We start from the raw sequence: 13532 nt of genomic DNA on the forward strand, positions 1-13532 counted from the left end.
GTCGATACAGTATATACTGCAGCTTGCTATGATTATAGTTTGCCTATGATAATTTAGCATATGAACAGACAGATGGGTTTTCTTTGAACTCAACATTCTTAAGTCCTGAGCTTTTTTGGTATATGAAATGAAGGAAAATAAAGAAAATCTCCAAGCAACCAAGCTATTAAAGATAGCAAGCTGCTTTTTTGTTGCATTTATAAATGAAAACCTTTTACCTTACACAATTTATATGCTATAGACTACAAAATTGATATAATTTAAGAGCTGCCAAGGAATCTAGAAGAAGACCTCTAGGTGGTTGTCTAGATCTCTTGTGGTAAATTTTTTGGAAGGACATGGACAGTAGTCACCTGGGATGAAAAAGCATGAGTGGGTTGTGATTTGTATCCCTTACAGAGTACCCACATCAACCAGAACACAGATTCCCTAAAATATTGAGGTATGAATTAGTTACATTATTACATATAGCTTTTAGCCATGGGGAAGGAAAGTGGGATTAATGATTTCTTAGTTTTTAAAATAATTATTTGTAATTATTGCTTTAGTCAGCTATGCAGGTTTACTTTTTGAACCTTTTCATTTTGGAAAATTTACCATACTGTCAATAGAAGGATAGAATAAGGATTACATCTGTTATTCCATTGGCTTAGCGAATGTCAAAATGAAGACATTCTCCTTAACAGTGCAGATGGGGCAAGTTCTAAGCTAAGAGACCCAGGACCATTATCATGGATAACTATATAATTCCATAACTGTTCACTCTCAACCAGTCTCTTTCACAGTCACTCTCCTCTCTCTCTGGCCATCAAGTTATCTGGTGCGTGGTTAATTGACTTGCCTCAGGTCACACAGCTGGGGAGTCAGAGGCTGAACATAATTCCAGTCTCCCAGGCCCAGAGGCTGACTCTTTGTCTACTATACCACACTATCTTCTATCAATAGAAGCTAATCAAAAAGTTTAAAAGTTAGATAAATAATTATAATACCATCTCAACTTTTGAGAAGCTTTTGAAAATTATTATCACATATAGTAGAATATAATGAATTGGTATACTGGTTGAAGAAGAAAATTCTTAGGAATATAGCACATGAGAAATGCTAAAGTTGCAGTGACTTCATTCAGTAATGGCAAAGGAATTATTCACTTTGTTTGCAAGAAGGTAAAAAGGTAAAAATATTGTTGATTGTTACATGTCAGATGGTCACTACCAGGAGCTTTCTTCTCTAGAAATGAGAAATAAGAAGTAAAGTCAATTGGATACAGTTCAGATAGAAATCTCCCAGATCTTTGATCATAAATTCTGGTGCATTCTGTGTGTGGGTTCTGGATCAGCACAAGTCACAATCTTAGAATAGCAGTTACCTGTGATCAAACCTATCTGCCACATTATTGATATACTTGGAAAGAGACCCAGGACCATTATCATGGATAACTATATAATTCCATAATTATTCAGTCTCAACCAGTCTCTTTCACAGTCACTCTCTTCTCTCTCTGGCCATCAAGTAAATATTGATTGGTTTGATCTAAATTAGGTAAAGTCTCTTTCTCTTATCTGGCTCCTTTGAATAACCAGCCACCATTCACTTTAGCATTTCACTGCAGCCTCCAGCCAATAGGAGCATCTCAGGAGATTCTCTAATGCACAGTGCTAGATGCTACCTGAATGAATCCAGTCTTCCTCCTCCTTTTCCTGAAGTATTCTATTCTCCCACTCTTCTGACATTATTCATAGTTCCCCAATAACATATAGGGCATAAGAAATGACAAATATTAAGACTACCAGAAAAAATTCTAGAAGATTTATCTAAAACAATTCAGAATGGAAAAAAGATAAAAAAGACATGTCTGCTGACTTTTGGTATGTAAAGGAAGATAATATCAAACAACAAAATTCATGGTAGATACTGTTCACAGTGCCTATTGCTACAAGTAACAAAGTATGCTTTTTAAGGACCTGCTATGTGCCAGGTCCTATACTAGGTCCTGAGGATACAAAGACATGAATGAAACAGTCCCTGTCTTTAAGAAGCTTTGTATGCCTATGTTGAATTGCTTGCCTTCTTAGGGAGGGTGGGTGGAAAGGGAAGAGGGGAGAGAATTTGGAACTCAAAGTTTTAAAAGCAGATGCTCAAAAAAATTGTTTTTGTATGCAACTGGGAAATAAGATTTATAGGGAATGGGCCATAGAAATCTATCCTGCCCTACAAGAAAGTAAGGGGAAAGGGATGGGGGAGGAGTGGGGTGACAGAAAGGAGGGCTGACTGGGGAATGGAGCAATCAGAATATATGCCATCTTGGAGTGGCAGGGAGGGTAGAAATGAGGAGAAAATTTGTAACTCAAAATCTTGTGGAAATCAATTTTGAAAACTAACATATTAAAAAGAAGCTTTGTGTGTTGTAGGAGACAGCACAGATCCATAAAAGTATATACAAAATAAATAGACAATTTGACATGTGGTAGAGGCAGCATCTGCGTGGTTCAGGAAAGGCCTTATGTGAACATTGTACACAGTAATAGCAACATTGTGCAATACCCATCTTTGATAGATTTAACTCTTCTCAGCAATGCAAGCATCTAAGACAGTTCCAAAAGACTCATGATGGAAAATGCTATCCACCAGAGAAAAAGCCGTGGAGTCTGAATGCAGATTGAAACATGCTGTTTTTTTTTTTTGTTTCTTCTTTCTCATGGTTTTTCCTTTGGTTCTAATTCTTCATTTACAACATGACTAATGTGGAAATATGTTTAATATGATTGTACATGTATAGCCTATATCAGATTGCTTGCCATCTTGGGGAGGGGGGAGCAAAGGGAGGATGAGAAAATTTAGAACTCAAAATCTTATAGAAGCAAATGTTGAAAACTAAAAACAAACATTTTTTTTAAATAAAAAAGGCCTCATGAAGAGGTAGTATATTCCCAGTCCTCTTAGCGTCTTCCTTCTGAGATTATCTCCAATTTATTCTCTCTACATCTTGTTTGTACCTAGTTATTTGCATGAAGTCTCCTCCAATTATGCTATGAGCTCCTTGAGAGCAGGGATATTTTTTGCCTTTCTTTGCCCTTCCCCAGCACTTAGCACACAGTACCTACCAACTACATGCTACATTGCCTTTCTTTGTATCCCCAGCACTTAGTATGGTGCCTAGCACGTAGTAGGTAGGCACTATGCAAGTGTTTATTGATGTGTGAATCTTAGAGGGATGAAAAGGGATTGTATTTCAAGTATGAGGAGAAGCCTGGGCAAAGTTACAGAAATAGAGATAGAACATCTTAGTTGGAAAGTTGAATTTTTGAAAAGGAGTAAAGCATAATATGACTGGAAAGATAAGTTGGAACAATATTGTGAAAGACTTTAAAGGCTAACTGTAGGAGTTTGAATTTATCCCAGAGATGGTAGGTATATTAGACACATTTATTATACTCTTCCTATGTGCCAGGTGGGCACCTCGGTGGCACAGTGGGTAGAGTCGGGAACACTCATCTTCCTGAGTTCAAATCTGTCTTCAGACACTTGTTCACTGTGTGATCCTGGGCAAGTCACTTAACTGTGTTTGCCTCAGTTTCCTCATCCGTAAAATGAGCTGGGGAGTGAAGTGGCAAACCTCTCCAGTATCTTTGCCAGGGAAACCCCAAATGGAGTCATAAAGAGTCAGATGTGACTAAAACTCCTCAGCAGCAAAATGTGTCAGGCACTGTGCTAAGCTGGGAATACAAAGAAAGGGAAAAATATTGAGCTGAGTTTTGTGAGGAGCCACACAAACTAAGTGAAGGAATTGAGGGAGCAGAGAACTCTAGGCATGAAGGACAGCAGTACAGAGATATGAAGAGAGAAGTTGGAGTTTCATTTTTGAGGAACCACATTTAGGCAAATCTAGCTGGAAAGTAGAATGCACAGATAGAAGTATAAGAAGGCAGGAAAGACAAGAAGAGACCCAGTTATGATGAGCTTAAAAATGTTAAAAAGAGGACTTTATACTTCATCTTGGAGGTAACTGGGAGCCACTGAAGTTCATTGAGCAGGAGGGTGACTTAGATTTACACTTTAGAAAAGTTATCCTGGCAACTAGTGCCAAGATCGATGGGAGAAGAGACTTAAGGCAGGGAGACCAGTTAGAAGCGTAATAGAGTGGTCTGGGTAGTGAGAGTCTGAACCTATGTATGTGGCTATATGAATGGAGAGAATAGGACACCATCGTTATCATCATTATGGTTGTCGTCGTAGTAAGTGGTAGCAGTAATAGTAGTAAGAAAAACAGTAGTACTTATATAATGCTTTGAGGTTTGCAGAGTGCTTTATGTAAGTTATCATTTGTTCCTCACAGCAGCACCATGGGATAGGTGCTAATATTGCCCTCATTTTACAGGTGAGGAAACTGAGGCAGAGAGAAGTGACTTGCCCTGGATCACACAGTGACTGTGTGTCTCAATGTCTGAGGCTCGATTTGAACTCAGTTCTTCTTTACTTCATGTCTAGAACGTATCCATTACAGCACTTAGTTCCCATAGGAAAGATGTTGTGAAAAAAATGAAGAGATATGTAGGGTGAGTGTGAGGAGTTGAGGTTGACACTGAAGTTGTGGGCCTAGAAGTCTGGGAGGATGTTGTTGCTCTTCACAGTAATGGGGAAGATTGAGAGGATGAGGTTTTAAAGAGAATTTGTAATGACTCTAGTACATTCTTTTTGAGATGTCCAAGAAGTAGTTGTAGATTTGTGACTGTAACTCAGCAGAGAGACTAGATATATAGATCTGGAAATCTGCTGCGTAGAGGTGTTAATTGAACCTCTTGGGGAGCTATTGATAGCATCAAATAAGAGAGTGTAGAGAAGAGGGCCCAGGAGGCCCAGGACAAAACTTTGGATGAAGAATCAGTATAGGAGACTAAGGAATGACCAGGCAGGTAAGAGTAGAACCTGGAGAGAGCAGTGCCATGAAAATCTAGCTAGGAGGGAGCATCTAGGGGTAGGTGGTTAGAAAGTCAGTGGTTTTATGGAGATCAAGAAGAATCAAGATTGAAAAAAAGTCTATTAGATTTCACAGTTAAGAGATCTTTGGCAGCTTTGGAGAGAGAAGTTTATGTTGAATGATGAATTTGTAAACCAAACTAAGGAAGGTTTAGAAGAGTGAGAGGAGAGGAATGGCATTACTTATTGTAAATGGCTTTCTCAAGGAGTTTAGCTATGATGGAGAAGATAGCTAGATATAGAACTGTAGCTAGTGGGGATGGTCAGATCAAAGGAAACTTTTTTTTTCATATTTGAAATACAACTTTATTATGATCTAAATGAAAAGGGAATGGGAATGACAGTAACAAACAAGATTCACCACTGAATATTGTGATGGGACTGCAGCAGTCATATTTGAAACTCAAGGGGACATAATGCGGTCCGAAACAGCTAAATACGCAGGTCCAAAATATGAATTATATATATATTTTTAACTGCTACATTCACTCCGAAGCCCATTCATTTCCTTCAGCATCCCAAAGATGTTCTGTTCAGCTATATAATAAAGTGGCAAACATGTTACACCACTGACATCACAGGACAGTTGCCTATAAAACTAGACTTCTGATGCTGGGCTCTAGCTTCATTCCCTTACAGGTCATCATCTTCATCAGGGAGTGCAGTTGTCTGAGCAATCTGTAAGTCCTGCTCATACTGTGCTGCCAGTGCTGGTTCCATGACAACCTCCGGAGGTACAAGAGCAGGCATGGCAACAAACTCCAAATTAGGGTCTCCAATAAGTTTTCTAGCAAGCCAAAGGAAGGGCTTCTCAAAGTTGTAGTTACTTTTGGCTGAGATGTCATAGTACTGGAGATTCTTCTTCCTATGGAAGGCAATTGATTTCGCCTTGTCTTTTGTCCTTAACATCCACTTTGTTGCCACACAACACTATAGGGATATTTTCACATACTCGTACCAGATCTCTATGCCAGTTAGGTACATTCTTGTAAGTAACTCTTGATGGTACATCAAACATTATAATGGCACACTGAGCTTGGATGTAATAACCATCTCTCAGACCACCAAATTTCTCTTGGCCAGCTGTATCCCATACGTTGAATTTAATAGGACCTCTGTTAGTGTGGAACACGAGAGGATGCACCTCACCACCCAGGGTGGCCACATACTTCTTCTCAAATTCACCAGTCAAGTGACGTTTTACAAATGTTGCTTTTCCAGTACCTCCATCTCCAACTAATACAAGTTTAAACTGCACTTGGGGTTCCCCTTGGGCGGCCATCGCAATGGTTCTTTACCGCACTCTGGCGCTTGGCCTCAGTCGCACCTCGACTCCCGGCTGGCGTGTGCGCATGCGCAAGCGCCCCAAAGGCACTGCTGAGGCAGCCGCGGGAACCCAAAGGAAACTTTTTAAAGGTTGGGGGAAACAGTCATGTTTTAAGCTGCAGGGAAGTCAGTCAGTCAGAAAGCATTTGTAAAATGCTTACTGCGTGCCAGGCATTGTAGTAAGCTCTGGGGAGAAAAGCAAGACAGTCTCTGCCTTGGAGAAGTTCACAGTGTAATGGGGAGACAACAGGCAAGCAACTGTGTACAAACTAGCTATATACTGAAGAAAATGAGTGAGTTAAGGAACAAATAATCGAAATAGTTAACTTTTTCCAAGAAAACAATAAACATAATATTTTTGGATTTAGATAAAACAATTCTCAGGGAAATTTATGTGTTCGAAAACCTGGTAACAGTTGAAAAAGAAAAGAACTCAGCATAGTTTTTAAAAAAGAGTTAACAGATCAAAAAGTCAAAAGAAGAAATCTTCAAAATATTACAGGAGAGATCAAATTGAAAATAAAAATCCTGTAGAAATGATCAAACCAAAACATGATTAAAAAAACAGATTTAGCAGAATCAGGAAACAGCTGATTTAAAAGAGACTAAAAAAATCAAATGACCACAAATTTAAATTTAACAAGTCAGATTAAAAAAATGAATAGTATAGAAACAATTACCAGAAACCATTATTGATAATTATATTTCATCAAAATTGAGAACTTAAAAATACATTTTATGTATAAAAATACAAAATGTCCAAATTAATAAAATAAGCAATAGAGCTCGACCCAATCTAAGAAAAATACCTAAGCAAGCCATAAATAAACTACCAATGTGGAGGGAAACACTTTGGCCCAGACAGATTTGTAAGTGAATTATGTAAGACCTTTAAAGGACAGTTAATAACTATGTTACAGAGGTTATTTTCAATAATTGAGAAAGAAGCTGTTCTATCACACACCTTTTTATGATAGAATTGTGGTTATGAGAACCAAACCAGAGAGGAGTAAAGCAGAGAGAGAATAGAATACCTGATATTACTAGTATTGATGAAGTAGTTTTTAAAATTTAGCAAAGAGACTAACACTGTATACTCAAAATATTCACTGTGACCCTGTTGGATTTATGAGAAATAGCATGATAAACCATGCAAATAAAAAAAATAAAAACTGTATTATCATATCAGTTAGTACACAAAAAGTTGTGGATAAAATACTATACCGATTTATGTAAAAAAAATCTAAAAAGCATAAAGAAGTAGTAATATTAAAAATATATATAGCTAAAAAAAAGGGCTAGTATACCTTAACCTTCTTAAAATGGGAAATATTCCCATTAAATGTATAGGTAAAGTGAGGTTGTTCCCTCTCCTCAGTGCTGTCAGACATTCTAAAATTGGCTTTAAGGCAAAAGAAGAATTAGAAGCATAAGCATTAATGAAGAAAAAATGAAATTATCCTTATTTGGTAATTATAGGTGGCATAATGGTATACTTAGGAAACTTCAGAAAATAATTGAGACATATAGTTTCAGTAGAATAGCACTGAATAACATAAATCCACAAAATGGATCATTATTTCTACTGCAACAGAAACTAAGGAGAAACAGTAGAAAGAGAAATTACATTAAACATAAATACAAAATATGCGAAATATATGAGAATTACCCTAACTGGACATAGCAAAGCATCATATAAATATGACTTCATGCACTCTTTATGAAAATAAAGTAAGACTTCTATAATTTGAGATTCATTGTGAGAGATTGGACTACCCCAATAAAATAAAAATGACTATACTGTCAGCGTGAATCTGCAAATTTAATGCTATGTTAAACAAGCAAACTAACACAAGTAAGATTGAGAGTTCTAATAAATAGATCATTCAAGGATATGAACAATTTTTGAAAGAATAATTGCAGACTATGAATAACCATATTAAAAATGGCTCCAAAACATGAATCCTAAGACTTGCAAATTTAAAGATGTCAGTTCTCATCACCACAATAAAAATTGCTGACATTCATATAGTCCTTTAAAAGTTGAAAAGCACTTTATTAAGTATGTTAACTCGTTTGAGTCTCATAACAACCCTATTATATTTTTACTATCTACATTTTACAGATTAGGAAACTGAGGCCCAAAAAGATGAAGTGCCCTGCCTAGAATCATATAGGCAGTAAGGCTGAGGGACAAGTCAAACCAGGTACTCTTGACACCAAGTCAGGTGCTTCATCCAGTGTGCTATACCCCCATCCCTTCAGAGTGGCAATGATGATTAAAAATAGAAATTGACACTACTGGAGTGGCTGGACAGTGTGGGTCAGTGGAATAAAGTTTAAGGAGAACTGATACTGGTTTAAAAACAAAAGGCAACAATAAAAATTAAAATAATTGGATTTGACTTATTGGCTAAGGACTGGGGAAACAACCCACGGTCACTTTCATGCTATGATCAGACCTTTCTTTTTTATACAAGAAAAGTACGCATTTATTATTAAGATGATACAGAAATGGGATACTGATGAGGAAATGGTAGAAACATTTCTTGTTGTTGTTGTTGTATGTCCTTCAGTGGAAATGAGCAAATTACTACAAAACCTGCTTCACTAAGATTGGCCCTATCAGCCATCCAAGAGAGCACACAGCCCACCTTTTTAGATAAGAGTCTCAGTGTCAACATGTTCATTTTGAGTATACTTTTACTGCATACTTTTAGGCAGTGTCCATGTGTCTTTGCCCAAGTTGGTATATCAGGAGGACCTTTCGTTCTGACTGCCGCCTTGATCAATACCAGAAATATTTCACATGCAATAGTAGAAATACGGTTTTTCTCTTATCCACCCCTTCACTTGAGGATACCCAGATGTCCTGGTGCCAGGTCGTAACTGAGAGACTGTGGAAAAGGGGATATGTGACCAGACTGATACAAACGGGGGACAAAAACGATAGATGTAGACTTTTAAGGCAATGGTGTGCAACTCAAATAGAAACATCCCTCCAAGCAGCATATTGACTTAGAAAACCACAAATTAACATTATGGCCTATTTTTATTTCTCTTGTTAAACATTTCCCAATTGCATCTTAATCAGGTTCTGACCTCCCTTGGCAGTTTGGATTGCAGGAAGTTTGACACCTATGTTTTAAAGGACAGTAGAGATGATCTTGTCCGACTTCCTCATTTTGCAGATGAGGAAACTGATGTCCATTTAAGCAGCTTACTGAAAGTGACCTACATTGGAAATGATGGAACTAATTTGAAATCCAGGTCCTTTGACTCCAAATCCCCTAGGAAGGGTGTAAGATGATTTAAACTGAAGGCATTCTTACATGGAGATATTTGGATCTATGGAGTCAAGAATATGACTAAGTGTGTTTGTGCACTGCCATTGCTGTGGGCCACAAGTACCAGAATTGTATGTAATTAATCAATCTCTCTGAGTGTGGCTAGTAACTAGGTGGAAAAGAATTCTCAGTATGCTATTGGATTGCTTCGGTGTTGCTTCCCACTGAATTAAACAACTACTAAAAAAAATAATGAAATTCCAGTTCTGGAAAGGATCTGAGCAGATCATTTGGTCCAACAACCTTACATTACAGATAACTTTAGTGGGCCTCAGTTTCCTTAATTGACTTTCCGAAGGTCATACAGCTAGCTGGGTGAGGACATTAATCTGAATTTCTTGTCCAGTGCTTTTTCCACTGTGTTGGTAATAACCTGTGTACTTAGCAAGAGCTTAGTAGATTTTAGTTGATCAACAAGTGGTGTGTCATATACTTATGAGTTATGTATGTCTTTCATCCTGCCCATATTGAGAAGGTGGAGAGAGAAAGGGATCCTAGCATCAGTACCAAAAAAGAAAAAGGTTTGACGTAACTAAGTCATTTTGCCAGATAAGAATCCTGTGTTTATAGAAATGTTTTGTTGCTTGACTTTTACAGATAGAGTCTGGTTATATTCTTTTTTATTCATCGTTTGGCATGTTTTGAGAGATATGGAGCAAGGAAATGCTTTTATTGATCAGTTATGTTACAACTCAATTCCTTCTTACCATAGTGCCATTCATCTCATGGGCATTTAACAAATATCAACTTATTGAATAAAGTAAAACACAGCTTGTTAAAACTGACTTTCTTTTTTGACATGTAAATCATCTTGAACAAAATTTATGTAAACTTTAATCATAGAATGCTTTTAGAAGGGATCTTCTGTCTAGCTGAACCCCCTGTTTGTTGCTATCTTTATGGACCTGAGCAAAAGTAGACTTAAGGGTAGACCTTAGTAAAGTTTCCAATGTCCCTAGAAACTAGGGAAACTTTACTAATTGTCAGTCATTAGTGAACTTAGAGAAGGTTGATTCTTCATAATGAAAATAAGGAGAGGCACGTGAAGAAATAATAATAGATGTTTTGTTAGGGAAGGAATCAGATCCAAATCTTTTATTCTCATTCCCTTTGCCTTATGAACCCTAACCTCCACCCCTCTGTTCTTTCTTAGGTCGTCACCCCTGTATTGGCTTCACTTTTCTCCCTTTCCTATCTCCACCCCTTTGTAAGCCTCAACTCCACATACTTAGCCTTTATTCTTGAATTCCTTGCCCTTTTTTCCTTTATCTTTTCACAACTTCCTAAACCCCTATTTCCTTTCATCCTATTCAAATGTTGATCTGAATTGATCTGGAGGAAATCACAAAACCATGCTGACTAGGTCCACTACAAATTAATGTTCACTAATCTCAATCTGCTTCTCAATTTCCTTTGCTGATCCTTCAGTCTAAGAATTGGTGTCCCCTAGTGGTGTCCCATAGTAAGCATTGGTGTCCCCCAAGGCTTCTAGGGGCCCGGGAGGCTTCTTTTATGGGCTTTCTTCTTTTTTCCCTCCATGCCTTTCTTACTTTACACACTTACTATGTGATTGCATTAGGTCCCTACCCAGACTTGGCCATTATGAGGTTTTCTTCTTTTAGTGCAAAGAATAATTATGTCCGTCTGAAGGAAATAGAATACTGAACAGAGTATTAGGAGATGTGAATTAGGTACTGACTTGACCAAATCTAGCTAGGTGACCTTAGGAAAGACAGTTAGTTATTCTTTCTGTTTCAATATCCTCATCTTTAAAATAAAACTGTTACCTACCTATCCTGTATCACAGCCTTTGTCGGAATAAAATGAGATAATTTTTCAAAGTACTTTCATATCTATTTTAAATTACTTAAAAAAAGATGCCATTAGGCAAATAACAGTGAGAACTCATTTAACTAAGGAATTCAAGTAGCTAATTAGGAATTTCAAGTAATGGTAAAATTTGACCTATGTTAATAGCAGTCAACAAGGCTTATAAAACCTAGAATTTCATGTTATCAGTCAGAAATTTTGATGTTGAAAAAGTTCATTAATGGCATGGAAAAAAAATCTAGATTTTTTAAAAAAAGGATGAATATTGTTAGATGAGTTCTAGAAAGGGCCCCAAAAGTCTTATTTGCAACCTTAAATTCAAGTATTAATGAATTTCTGCTCTCCCTTTCCCCCAATTTCCAATTGAAAAAAAAAAGCAGCATCTTGTTCTGAAAAAAGAACAGTAAAGAAAGGGAAGAGGCTATCAACCATCCTTTGGGCTTTTTGGGAGATTTATCACTGAAGAATGCCAAAAGACCGGAGTTCAAATCCAACCTAAGACACTTACTGGCTTTGAGACCCTAGGCAAGTTACTTAACGTCTATCTGCCTCAGTTTCTTCAATGAAAAGTGAAGATAATAATAATGCCTACCTGCTTAGGTTGTTGTGAGTCTCAGATGAGATAATGTTAAAGTGCTTAGCATATAGATCCCTGTTCCCTTGCCCTTCCTGTCCTTTCCTGTGGTGCTATTTTTTTTTTTTTGCTAGCCGTAGGCCCCAAATGAGTTTTAAGCCGTATAAACTGGATACTTCACCAGAATGCTGCCACTTCTTGAATATGCTGGGTCAGAGGATGTTACTGTTTTGTTTCGTTTTTTTTTTAGCAGCAGTGAAAGGGGAAGAATGGATATGTTTTTGAAAAGCATCTCTGGAAAAGGTTCTGAAAAATTAGAAAAACCTTGTTTCTTGATGTCTCTTTTAAAAAGAGAATCTTTTTGGATTCTGAAAGATTTTCTCTTTAATATAGGCTAGCAAACTTCCTTTCAGTCTCTAATTTTAATGGACTTACCTTTTATATGACTTAAGAAAATGGAACATCGTAATTCTTTCTTGATTATAGCAAGATTTCTAGTATTAAAGAGAAACCTAGTAGAAGTAATAATGCCCAATCAAATTAATGTGTATATTAATAATGTGAATTCTTACTATAATTCATGCACTTAGATCTTTATTTAATGTGATATATGTCAGATGGGTGTGTTCATGGCCATTAGATGTGAATATGTGGAGGAGGTGTTTGAATTGTTCTTTTTCTGAAAATTGGCTTCTCACTTATGGTTGCAGTATTAGTTGAATTTGAAGCTCTGTAGACTTGTTCGGTTGTTACTGTTTACTTGAACCTTGACTAGCTTACTTGAAGCTATGATGGGTCTTGATTTGGGATAATTACTTAAATCTTTGTATAAGTATATGCTACATACTGGTCAATGTTCTTTTGCAGTATTAGCTAGATGATGTAGCAGCTAGGTTGCTGTTTGAGTCAGGAAGACCTGAGTTCAAATCCTGTTCCAGTCACTAACTTTGTGGCCCTGGGCAAGTCACCTTTCTCCTCAGTTTTGTTTTTTTCATTTGTAAAATAGAAATAATGCCTCCCTGGTTTGTTGGAAGGATCAAATGAGAAAATGTAAGTAAGGCAGTTGGCAAACCTTAAAAAACTAAATAATTGTTAGCTATAATTATTAATGCATTTTAACTAATTCCTTTCATAAATCCAATAATCAACACGTGTTGAATAAATACTACATGTGAGGTACTTCTGGGTAAGAACAAAAGTGTAATGTGGCATTTAAAAAACTAATGTGATCTTAAACTACATTAATATCACACGTAACAGCATTGATAGTATCCAGAATTGTAGAGGTGATAGTCCTCGCTGTATTTTGCATTCAGACTCAGCAGAGTATGGTGTTCGATTCTTTCTGTAAGGGACTTTAGTGACCTTAAATTGCTTGTAGAAGAGGAAAATGGCCAAGATCATGAAGAAATTTGAAACTGTGTCGTAAGGTTCAGTTAAAGAAACTAGAGATGCTTAACTTGTAAAAAGAAACCAAAACA

General features: G+C 36.9%; 1 protein-coding gene and 1 pseudogene across 1 annotated transcript in view; one reads left to right on the top strand and one right to left on the bottom strand.

The window, feature by feature from the left end:
- CDKL5 (cyclin dependent kinase like 5) overlaps positions 1-13532 on the top strand; it is a 264370-nt gene that overhangs the window by 62282 nt on the left and 188556 nt on the right. The gene's annotated exons all lie outside the window — the stretch shown is intronic.
- On the bottom strand, positions 5592-6275 carry LOC118836063 (annotated as a pseudogene).

Source organism: Trichosurus vulpecula, chromosome 2 (genome assembly GCF_011100635.1).
Source record: "Trichosurus vulpecula isolate mTriVul1 chromosome 2, mTriVul1.pri, whole genome shotgun sequence".
NCBI lineage: Eukaryota > Metazoa > Chordata > Mammalia > Diprotodontia > Phalangeridae > Trichosurus > Trichosurus vulpecula.